Source organism: Carcharhinus amblyrhynchos, chromosome 17 (assembly GCF_965287045.1).
Source record: "Carcharhinus amblyrhynchos chromosome 17, sCarAmb.v2.hapA, whole genome shotgun sequence".
NCBI classification, from domain to species: domain Eukaryota; kingdom Metazoa; phylum Chordata; class Chondrichthyes; order Carcharhiniformes; family Carcharhinidae; genus Carcharhinus; species Carcharhinus amblyrhynchos.
The window spans coordinates 18005953-18019203 of record NC_137340.1 but is presented as its reverse complement, the minus strand read 5'-3'; positions in this window follow the sequence as shown (position 1 = coordinate 18019203).

Below are 13251 nucleotides of genomic sequence, written 5' to 3'. Positions count from 1 at the left end.
TAGGGAAAACATTATTGATTGACTGTTCTTCCTCTTTGATCTACTCTGCCAATTACATAATGTTTATTTCACACTAGATTTAGAGGTTTCTAGTATGATACCTTAAAAGGCCTGGATGATACTTTTATAGAGCATTTAAGAATAATCGTTTTCAAAGCTTTTTCACTCACGCTAACTATAGGGTTCAGTAGTTCTGTACATAGGACTTACTGGGTGAAAGAGCATTGTGGTGCCATCGGTTAGCACAGACAATATCAGGGGCCATAAGGTTGGCATGGAAGGTGGAGCAAGCATCCAGGTAACACCATAAATGAAGTTGTCAGCTGATCCTCTACACGCAACACATTCCCCAGCATTTGGGATGGAGTGGGTCTCCAGAAATATTGGGTGGGAAATTACAGCCTCGCTCATCCCAAAACCATAAAATCCCGCCTGAGGTCAACAGACCCTTCTATGGTCCGCCCCTTGCCCGCTCCAATTCCCATGGCAGGTGGGATGGTAAAATTCCAGCCATTAAGTCTATGTAGGCTTTGAAGTTATGCAGTCTTCCTGCTTTGTCACTATCTTAATTCAATAACCTAAGACTTGATAGTATAGATGCTGGATAAGCCCTCTCCAATCTGAAATATCTGTGCCTTTGTGTTTTTTTGATTTTTATATCAAACACTGGGCAGAACAAGTTTATGTTTAATTATCACTTAGAATATCACTCAGGAGGAACAGTTGGTTAAAAATAACATTCCAGTTAAGATTAAAGTAACACCATTTAACCATAATGGGGACTAATCTCCTTTTAGATGATTTCCTCTGTTTAACACGGCATAGAGATATGTCTCAAGGGGCTAATAACATAAAGACAGGGAGGAAATTAGCTTGTTGGTGCCTACATTTTAATAAGTCTTCTTTCCCAAATTGGCAAATGTATAAAACTATTAAATTGGTCCACATTTCAGACAAATTTCTGGCTGGAACATTTCCTGATTATGCAACTTGTGGTTATTATAATTATCTTTATCCCTAATGAACTATTAAATAAATACAAAAATGTTAACCCATCCTATCCCTCTGCAGCATATACAATACAGATTCATAAATCCTAGCAGCCCAGATAAACTGTCCTCTCAATACCCATGAACTGGCTTTGGGGGTGATTCTGCGCCTGCATTTACCATGAGCGCAAAGGGCGATGTAGATGCAAATCGCACAAGAATCACAAATAAGATTCCTGCCGACAAGAGATCATTTTCTGATTTTTTTTCCCCCCTGCTCCTTATTGGTGACGTAACAAGATTCCAGCCCAAAAAGGGCAGGAACCTCATTTCAATAAATTTTAATACAGTTAGCAAGCTTCCTCACCACATGCTGCACCCACATTTAGAACTCCCCACTTACAACAGGTATTTAAAAGTGCGAAGCAGACAAAGGAAACCTGCTAGAGGGACAAGCCTGGGAAGTGCCCTGACACTACCCTGTCACCCTGGCACTTCTCCTGGCAGTGTCCTCAGACACTGCTCCTGACATCACCATTGACACTGCCTCCTGCTATGACTGTGATGGGGTCAATGCTGAGAGGGGCCTTCTGGGGAGCTCCATGGAAGGTTCCCCTTATGTGGAGGTGGCTGGGTGGTTAGCCCACTGCTACTGTGGGGGAGGGTTTGCCTGGTGCTTTGTGTGTGGGGAAAGGGTTCCCCTTATCCATGGGAGGGGGAAGGAATTGCCCTGCTGCTTGTGTGGGCGAGAGTTTGCCTGGTGCTTTGTGTGTGGAGGTGTTCCATGGCGGGAGAGGCCGGGGGAGGGGGGGTTGCCCCAGAAATTGTGTGCGAGCTCCCCTTATCCATAGGCAGGTGGTTGTTCCCCAGTGCATGTGAGGGGGGGGGTGGTCACTGTATCTGTAATGGGGAGGGGGGAGTAACTTTTTTTAGTGCAGATTGAGGCACCTTTTAGAAATGGGACCTGATCTTTGTGGAGGTTGTGCATTGTCTGTTCTATCAGGCCTCGCCAGTGTCAGGAACCCTGCAGCACATTTTTACTCCAAGTGCTGCATTACCTACCAGGAAAAGCTGGCTGATTAGCCAGGGAGTTGCATACTGGTTTTCTCACCCGAGCCAACACTTCGACGAAATGTCAGAAAATTTCACCCTGTGGACTGAATTGTATTGGTCCATCGTGGAGGGGACAGGTCTGGAAAATGCGGTGGCTATTCTGAAGTCCACTGACCTCAGTGGGAGTGGAATCTTCCGCCGGTGATGTGTAACGTTGTGGGCAGAAGTTTCCCTTCCAGGACTAAGTCCCATGGTGGGGAGGAGTGAGGACAGGGTGTGTTTGCCATAAGAACATAAGAACATAAGAAATAGGAGCAGGAGTAGGCCATCTAGCCCCTTGAGCCTGCCCCGCCATTCAATAAGATCATGGCTGATCTGTCGCTGCTCAGTTCCACTTTCCCGCCCTCTCCCCATAACCCTTAATCCCCTCTCTTATCAAAAACCCATCAACCCGCGTCTTAAAAATATTTAGCGGGGCAGCCTCCACCACTTCAACGGGCAGAGAATTCCAGAGATTCACCACCCTTTGAGTGAAGAAGTTCCTCCTCAACTCCGTTCTAAACCGCCCCCTTTTTATCTTGAGGCTGTGCCCCCTAGTCCTATTGTCTTTTTTGAGCGGGAAGAGTCTTTCCACCTCTATCCTATCCATCCCAATCATCTTATACGTCCCAATGAGATCTCCTCTCATTCTTCTAAACTCTAACGAGTACAAGCCTAATTTATTCAGCCTCTCCTCATAGCTCAACCCCCTCAACTCCGGTATCAGCCTAGTAAACCTCCTCTGCACTCCCTCCAAGGCCAAAATATCCTTGCGTAAGTACGGCGCCCAAAACTGCACACAGTACTCCAGCTGCGGCCTCACCAATGCCCTATACAGCCGCAGCAAGACCTCCCTACTTTTATATTCAATCCCCCTCGCTATGAAGGCCAGCATCCCATTCGCCTTCCTGACCACCTGCTGCACCTGCAAGCTGGGTTTTTGCGACTCATGCACAAGGACCCCGAGGTCCCTCTGCATCACACAGGTCACTGGGAATTTGCACCATATATTGCAAGCCTGGCCTTATTAATGAGGCATTCGGGGGGATTCCCAGTGTTTTTTTGCAGCTGGAGGGGCTGGATCCACATTCTGCTATCATATACATGTGCCATATTTAAAAAGCACCCGGACAGCAACTTACCCTCACACTGTTTAAAGAGATGATCTCACAGTTAGGGATCCTCTCGGAAGGAGGGATTTGATTGAATTTAAAATACAGATGGAGCGTGAGAAGATAAAATCCAATACCAATGTCTTGTGCTTAAACAAAGGAGACTATAATGGGGTGAAGGAGGAGTTGGCTAAGGTGGACTGGGAGCAAAAACTTTATGGTGGGACAGTTGAGGAACAGTGGAGGATTTTCAAAGCAGTTTTTCACAGTGCTCAGCAAAAGTATATACCAGTGATAAGGAAGGACTGTAGAAAGAGGAATAGTCAGCCATGGAAATCTAAGGAAATAAAGGAGGGTATCAAATTGAAAGAAAATACTCACACAGTATAAAAGATTAATGGGAACTAGAGGATTGGGAAATCTTTAAAGGTCAACAGAAAGCCATGAAAAAAGCTATGAAGAAAAGTAAGATATAATCTGAGCTGGTTTGCTGTCATAATCTAAAAACAGATAGCAAAAGTTTCTACAAATATATAAAACAGAGTGGCTAAAGTAAACATTTAGAGGATGAGAAGGGGGATTTAATAACGTGAAATGAGGAAATGGCTGAGGCACGCAATCCAGTGGATTATTTGTAAGACCAGTAGCATGAAAAAGACACGTGAACCCAATTCCTCTCAATCACATCTTCTCTCTTTCTGCAGGAAAAATTAAACCATGAGGGAGAAAACAAGAGGGGGTCAGCCACAATTTAAAGACCTGACTGACTTGGAGAAACAGTCAGCTAGCCGACAGGGCTGAAATGGGACAGATCCATCAGAGATGGAGAGAAAGGCTTACACCTGCAGCCTGTTAGGATCCATGTATGTCAGAGGCACCAAAGGATCAAGGATGCCTCCTTGTAGGCACATATTCTCTCCTCTCTCACTTACAGGTACCCCTTAGGAAGAGGGCAAGGCAGGGGACAGAGGAAGCCCTCTCCAATTCGAGCACAAACCCAGACAGGAGTGTGGACATCTGTGATGATGGAAATGTACCTGTAGAGGTGTCACAGCAGACACCGGCACCTTCCACCAACCCAGAGATACTCATCTCACTGAGTAGCAATTATAGTTAAGGAAGGCTCTCACAATTTGGTGGTCACAGCATGACACGAATTTGAGGCAGGCAGAGGCAGAATCAGCCAATGTCACTGGCATTTGGAGGAGTGCTGGGGAAGGCCTGTAGAGAAGGCCCACAGGGTCGATGCCCCATCCACACAGTGTAGTGGTGTTTCAGGTTCTGGTCGCTAAAGTTGTCCATCTTCACCTCTGCAAACTGCCCCAAGGATTCTGATGTTGAGTGCCGACTTTCCCACAACAAGTTGGTCCAAACCTGTCCTGGATCGGAGTGATTTCCCGTTCGTGACGTGGATAACCAAGAGGGGAGAGATTCTGGCTGGGCTTTTGCCTGAATCTCACTAACAGGATGCAAGTCCGTTTCACACCCGTCTCTGATGAGAAATGTGATCCACCATTGAGATGGGAGCAGAAAATCCTACTGTCATTTTATGCTGAGTTCTGAGCTCCTGCCACATTGCTCTGCCTCTTGCTGTTCAACCCACCATGGGAAAGGATGGGGGAGGGGGTCTAGAAAACCCCACCCCTACGCTGAGTGATGTTAGCCAACTGTTTACAGGTTTAGGGTCTTGGATGTTGTTCCAGTCAACCCATAAGTAGGTAGAGTATCTTCATGTTTGGAAGTGTGGGCCCTCATTGATCAATATATTGTGTAACACAGAAACGTAACAATAGACCTTTCTTGTGATCTGAAATGGATACATGTAGGATTTTGTTTGCATACATATATCCCCATATGTGGACATAAAAACTTCTTGGTTAGGTGAGACCAGATATGAATTGTTAAACTGATTTAATTCCCAACAAATGAGCATGTGAAGTAACAATTATAATCAAATCCATTCAATCAATCCACTTGTCTTGGAATATTAACACAAAACAATGAAATGCTACAAATTCCCCTTCCCGTAAAGCTTCAGCATGCACATTTCTACTTAAGGACCTGGCTGTAAGTGACTGATTCTGCCTCTGATTTATGCCCAATTATTCACAATCAGACGGGAAGACCTATGTCCGCCTGTTAAATGAGCAACAACAGGGAGTTCCTAACAAAATAGTTGTCAGCTGCATTTCAATTATTGAGACAGGCTAAAAGAACAATGATCTTGGTAACCGCAGCGTGGGGTTCATTAGCATTTTAACTGGGCTAGGTTTTATAGATTTGGGGGTTGGGTGGATACGGGGGGGTGGGGGCAGACGGTGGATATGGGGGGGGATGGACGGGGGGGTGGGTGGGGGTTTTGAGGGAGGCAGAACAGAAAGTGAATGGTCGGCATCTTCCCGCCCCTGCCACCTCAGTTCGCCGAATCAAGCATCAAATGGCCAATTAGCTGCCCCTGGCCGAAAAATTGGCCAATCGGAAGAGTGAAGAGGGCCCACTCGGGCATCTCGTTTGACACCTCAGGCAGGAGAGGGCTTATGCCGTGAACAGGAAGTCTGTCACTACCACCAATATAAAGGTCAACTTTCCCCTTAATCTCCCTTTATGGCAGGTTCAAAGAAGGAATCAAATGAAGTCAAACAGCACACAGATACTGCCACCTTCAACAGCAGGCCTTGCTGCTACTGTGCAGCCATAGTAACATTTGGGAGTATTGTGCCAGCCATTGCCTCATATCTGGCCTAAAACACTGTCAAATACTTTTCCCACTGAAGTGGAGCAGGCAATGTGTGGGGTATGCACATTCTCCCTGTGTCTGCATGGGTTTCCTCCGGGTGCTCCAGTTTCCTCCCACAGTTCAAAGATGTGCGGGTTAGGTTGACTGGCCGAGATAAATTGTCCCTTAGTATCAGAGGGATTAGCAGGGTAAATATGTGGGGTTACAGGGATACGGAATGGGTGGGTTTGTTTTCGATGCAGTCTCAGTGGGCTGAATTGCCTCCTGTTCCACTGTAGAGACTCTATGGCCAGAATTTTACCACCCTGCCTGCCACAGGAATTGGAGTGGGTGAGAGACAGACCGTGGAAATGTCTGTTGACCTCAGACAGAGTTTTATAGTTTCGGGATGAGCAAGGCCATAAAATTCCGCCCTATGATTCTATATGTAAATGCAATTGGCTCTTCAATGAGCTCAATAGCTGTAGATTGGTTAATTACAAAGGGAGAATGGGCTTTTGATCTTGCTTTCTGCGATATTGGAGGCTGGTGTCCTGATGCCACATTGCTGACCAGACAGCATACTTCACATGGTGCTAGCCTGCCCACCCAATTTCTGGTAATGTCCAGCCCAATGTTTCACCTGCTTTATTATTAAACATGCACGGGCAAAGATGGCTTTAAAATAATAACAATATTCGTTAAATATTTCAAACTCCTCAGAAAAATTGTCAAAAAGTTCCTAATGTAGTACATGTCAATGTCTAACTTTTCTGTAAGAATTTACAGTATTATAAACAGACCAACTGAAAGGTAATTTGATCAAATTTTATTCACGTTCTAATATTGTGTAGCGCAAGTTTGAGTTGACCATTTAAAAATCATTTATTTTTCTTTGTATGGAACAAATAATCCAAAAACAAAAAAAAATCTGTAGAATATAGCTACTAGACTCACTTTAACAACATGTGCCCATTTTTGCACCGACTCATCGACATCTGGCAAACAGCAATGTGGATATTAATATAACAACAGAATGTTGTAAGTACTCAGCAGATCAAGCGGCATCTCTGAAAAGAGAAAAACACAATTAATGTGTCAAGTTTTACCAGGCCAAGGGAGGTGTGTTTGAATGCATAGGGCAAGTTAAATCCCCAAAATATGACACTGGGTCAGGATCACTACATGATCAAGCGGTCTTCCAGATTTCAATGGGTCAATATTGAAGGCAAGTGTGGACACTTTGTGCAGCTGTCAGTTCAGGCATTTAAATATTGCAGTAGTTACTTAACTGCTGTTTTAGCTTAGCATTCAGGCTTTAACAGCCAGGGGACCTTTCTCCCAACATGTCAGCAACTCACCAGGTTCAAGAAGAGTTTCTGAGTGAAACTGACAAGCTGTGAAGGCTTTTAGCAATTACACTGACGAGCATCAGCCACAGCTAGGTGAGAGGCTGCTGTTCAGAGCACTTCTCCATGGGTGTGCTCTCGCTGCTTCACGGGTGAATGCCAACTTTATGGAAGGAACTTCCATCACCTTGCCGTTAATTCGTCTTCGGATTGTGCTTTGCCAGGATGACTAAGCCCCTGACTTCTTTCAAAAGAGTTGAACTCCAGAGGTGAGGTGAGAGTGACTACCCTTGACATTAAGGCAGCTTTAGACAGTGTGGCCTCAAGGAGCCCTAGCAAAACTGGAGTCAATGGATAGCAGGGGGAAAGAACTCTGCATTGGATGGAGTCATACTTGGCACAAAGGAAGATGGTTGCAGTTGTTGGACGTCAATCATCTCAGTTCCAAGTCATCACTGCAGGAATTCCTTTGGATATTTTCACAGTAACTTCATTGCAGTGTTAATGTGAGCATATTTGTGACACTAATAAATAAACTTAAAGGGTAGTGTCCTAAAGCCCAAGCGTCTTCAGCCACTTCATCAATGACTTTCCTTCCACCAGAAGGTCAGAAATGAGGCTCATGCATAATACTATGAAATCATTGGTTATGATTATCCAGGATTTCCTGGATTCTGGAATGGCCCCAGTAAATTGGAAGTTCACAGATGTAAAACGGCTACTCAAGAGAGGAAAACAAGGAACTACAGGCTAATTAGCCTGACATCAATCAGGAAAATGTTGGAATTTTGTATTATGGAAGTATTAATGATACACGGTGTTTTGTTTTCATATTAGAAATTTACATACATCAGTTTCATGAATTTCAGCATTGGTCTAACATGGTGGTAATTCCTTTAAACCAGCTGAGTAAAAATATGAATCCATTAATGGGGTGAGAGATTGGTCCGATCAACATGAGTGAAAGCTGTAAATGTTCATTAATTACATGGTGTGGGTTCTTATGAGTCACACTCGGACCAGGCCTTATATTTCGCCAGTAGATTCAGGTCAATACAACTGCAGTCATTTTTAATACCTTTCAGAATATATTAGTTAAAGTGAATCCAGATGCCAGTCTGATTGCATCAAGGCATCGTGAAATAGTACTGATGCATCATCCCTGCCAATCTGCAAGATGTGCAAGAAACCTTAATTCCGTCACATTACTTTAGTGCATTATTCTGAAAGCACTAGAATGGATGGAAGTGCAGTTGAAATTGTTTCACAGCTGCTTCTGGCACAAGTCAAGATACTCACTATATGAATACATTAATGATAATCAGAGTGTCAGGTTAAAAGAGCATGGCATGCAACTGAACATCCCGGAAAGTTACAACGCCACCCAGAAGTATTAATTTCTCACACAACAAAAGGGTTCAGCCAGCATATGAACTGGAATTGATGAACCGGCAAGAATGAGAAAGAGCAGCAAAGACAGAAATGAGAAAACCAAAGACACGTTACTCCAGCTATTAGAAAAATATGAGAGTGTTCGCCACCATTAACTGCACAGCACACCTTCATTCAGAGCCTGATGTACCTCACTTTGGCCAATGAGCGGGACAAGCGGTGGTCCCAATCGGTTGGTTGAGTTGTGCTGCCAAAAAGGTCAGGTAGAATAAGTAACTTTAAAGGGATTGGCCAACAATGATGCTGTCAATGACTAGGGAGTATTCTCTTCCCTGGATCCCAGACAGCAAAAAAAAACAGATGTAGAGATATGCAATATGCTAAAGTACTTGATTTATTATTGTCACATGCATTGGGATATAGTGAAAAGTATTGTTTCCTGCGTACTATGAAGCCAAAAATACCGTTCATAGAGTACGTAGGAGAAGGATAGGGTGCATAATATAGTGTTACAGCCATAGCTAGGGTGTAAGCATAGAACAAGTGTAAAATATATAATTAGAGGACATGCTGGGGACAGTTTGCAAGAAATTGCCTCACTCTGGCACCATCTTGAATCAGGCCACGTCTGGCTAATATGCACCATCGGGTGAGCCTTGAATCTGCCTCATCTGTGACCAGTTACAGTGCACTTAAAGGAGTGATGCAGAAATAGCTTTCATCAAAAAAAGAGAAGGCAGCTCTGCTGACAACCACCTTACACACATTCCCGGCACTTCACAGCCATCACACAGCAGGCAGTTCTCCTCATGCCTTCCCAGCCTACCCTTCCCTTGACTCTTCAATCGCCTCCACCTTCAGCTCTGACAATGGTTGCTAACGAGTTGTGATATCTTTTGAGACTTTTGAAAGGCTTTCAGAGATTTAATCATCCTCCTTATGATACTTCCATTTAACTGCCTTCGTCCCTTTAAATCTCGCTTATCTGGAATGTTCTGCTTCCGTCAGAAGTTTGTTTCTTATATTGGCCCAAAATCTACATTTGAATCTGCGAGTGACTAGGTAAATTGGCTGACATAATTGAGATTAGTTAGTACATTATCATCCTGTCATAATTAGCATCATTTCTTAACTATTTAGATCTGACTCACACAAGTAGATTAAAATTAGCTGCAATGCCTTTACAAAACCACCATTAGCATACTAATGAAGTTTGATGTTATCAAAGATATATTTAAGTGACATCAACCGTATGGGCAATTTTATTTTAAAGAATAAAAATGAATTTCATTTTCAATAGCTGAATAAGAGTCTGGAGAATTACTTTCTTATTCTCCTGTTGAATGGTTGGGATCACTGGGCCAACAGCGCCCAGGCTAAATGAATCCTGGGCTTATTGTCGTCTTTTACACTGTCTGACGGTCTTTAATCTAATTCCCGACAGTATTATGGCTTTTTTTATAGATATTTGAGAGAATGTTCTACTTGTATGTTTTAAATAAAATTAGTGGCTCTATGTTTTAAGACAACTTTAGGGTTGTTAATTTTAGATCCATGCCAAAGCATTTAGATTTTCTGAAACCAAAGCAGAAAATGCTGGAAAATCTCAGCAGATCTGGAAAACATCTGTAAGGAGATAAAAGAGCTAACGTTTTGAGTCCAAATGACTCTTTGCCTGCTTTGATCAAGGGTCATCTGGACTCAAAACGTCAGCTCTTTTCTCTCCTTACAGATGCTTTCCAGATCTGCTGAGATTTTCCAGCATTTTCTTTTTTGGTTTGAGATTCCATCATCTGCAGTAATTTTCTTCCATCCAGTCTTTCTAGCAGTCTCATGGAGAGAGCCAACTGTTTGTAAAATAATCTGTTGACAATCATTATAGTTGATGCCTCTGCAGCATTGGTGCAACACCTGCTTCCTATTTGGAGAGTTTGATAAAATAGTTTGCTTCTTCAGAACCTGTGCGTGTACGTGACACTGAGGTAATAAGGATGACTGAGAAGTGAGCGAGATCTGAAGCTCCAGCCTCATGTAGGGTCCAATATTTTGTAAATATAGCCGGTGAATAAAGAGTAACGGTTTTGAGAAACTATAGACCCAAGCAGTATGTGTTGGGAGAATAGACAATCCCCAAATCTCCCCATCTAGACACCAGCCACACAACAAAACATTGAATGGAATTTTCTCACTTCTTAAGTACACGGGTGGGAGATGTGATTTGCTATTGGCCTGCCTGTCAGCACCATGGTCAGCTTTTTGAAACTTTTTTATTTCTGAGGCAGGTTTCACCATGTGGGGTAGACTCGCAATGAGCTCATCCTGTCAGCAACCCAGGCCTTCAGGAGATCAGGGTGCCGGATCTTAAAACAAAAGTAAAAAAAAGATAGTCAATACCCTTGAGACCACAAGGAGAGGTTAGATAAACTAGAATTATTTCCACTGGAATGACGGAGGCTGAGGGGAGACCTGATAGAGGTCTACAAAATTATGGGAGGCATAGACAGGATAGATAGTCAGAGGCTTTTTCCCCAGGGTGGAAGTGTTAATTCCAAGGGGGTACAGATTCAAGGTGACAGGGGGAAAATTTAAAGGAGACGTGCAGGGGAAGTTTATCGCACACACAATGGTGGGTGCCTGGAACACACTGCCAGAGGAGATGGTGGAAGCAGGCACATTAGCAACAGTTAAGAGGCATCTGGATGGGTACCTGAATAGGGAGGGAATAGAGGGATATGGACTGAGTAAGGGCAGAAGTTTTATTTAGTTTAATTAGGGTATCATGACGTAGAGGGCTGAAGGGCCTGTTCATGTGCTGTACGGCTGTACTTTTCTCTGTCCCTTTTATTCCCCGTTGCATCCACACCCCCCCAACCCCCAACCCCACCAAACAACACAGGGAAACCTCCCCTGACAGACATGGGAACCGCACCTACATGGATATGGGTGACCACTCCCCCACTCACACGAGACACAGGAGACCCCACACCCACAAACACAGGGAGCCACCAGTTCCCCCCCCATGGATCTCCATTCCCTAGGGGCTGTATTAACTGTGTGTCCCCTACGAGTTCTTCTCAACAGGCTCCTTGGGCGTTTTTTAGGGCCTGTTGTAAACCCCACCAACAATGGGGAGAAACCCAAATGTGTGAGAATAATCGATCTGGAAAGCCTGCTAACATTTCATAGTGGAATTATTGACCTGTTATGGCAGGAACACTATTATATCACTGCCTTTTGGGGAGTCTCATTGCCTCCACCAGCTCTCCTGCCTTCTGGCAGACAATCCCAGCCTCTGTGTTTAATTGATTTTATTTTTTGCATACAATTATGTGTGTGTGAGGAGAGAATATTAATTCCCCAAGCCGCCAATTTTGGCCAAGAACAGAAGTCACAGGGAATCACTGGGTATGAAATCCATTCAAAGATGGTAGAGATTGCAGGACGTCAGCAGCTAAGTTTGAGTGCTTTAGTTGCACTGAGCATCGGTTTCCCAACCTGCCAGGATGGGCTCATTGGGCCGAAGGGCCTGTTTCCCGTGCTGGGTTGTTCTTTGTTCTTTGTTCAGGATCCGCCTGGAGTCCCCAGGAATTGAAGGTCAATCTCCAATTCCAGTTTGATGCAATCCTGGGGAAGTATCACCGGAACATTAAAAAGAATGTCTTTTTCTTCATTTTCTTTAAACATTTCTCTCTACTGGGTGTAGAAATATTGAAAATTGAGGAAAACCAGTTGTTTGGGTGGTTGACAGTCAAGCATCATCCAATTGGATAGTGAGTCACCTTGCTTTCCAATTGGCGTAGGAAGGGAACACATCACAAGGATGGATATGTTGACCGAGTAATGGCTGGACTGTGGGGAAAAGTCATGCGCTGAAACCTCCAGGAATACATTTCATTACAGTTGGCAACTCCAACAAAGCAATCTGCCTTTATTGCCATCACTAATGTTATCAGGCATCAATATTTTCAGGTACTTGAGCCTGACAGATCTTCAATTGTATTCCCAGTTGAGACTGAGGAACCTTGTTTGAATGAGTCAGGTGAATTCAGTTGACAGGTAGCTTTGACATTTGTTAACTTCTAACATAACAAAGCGTTCAACCTGAATATGAACTGGAATTGATGAACAGGTGAGGGTGAGAAAGAACAATAGAGGCACAGACTGGAAGCCTAAAGACATGTTAATTCAACAATTAGAAAAATATGACATTCGCCACCTAATATTACCCTGCACACACATCTTTGCACAGATTGAAAGTGAAATTCCAGTTTGCTTGAGCTGTTGGCCTTCTTATTCTCCTCCCAAGATGGGAATTGCACAGAATCACTTAAGAGGGCACAGATTAAAATAAGTCATTGTGCTCAATGACTGAAGACATAACAAACTCATATTATGAACTGAACCAGTGGCAATTCTGCACTTCTATAACTGTGTGCTGTGAGCAGCTACATTTGAAAATTCACCTCACTTGAAATGTAAATATAATTCAATCCAATAAGACAACAACGGCAATGTCATTTTGGAAATCAAAGTTGAGGGAGGAGTATTTGTTTAAGCATCACTTCACAAAGATTGGATCGTCTATCTCAAATGTTCTTTCT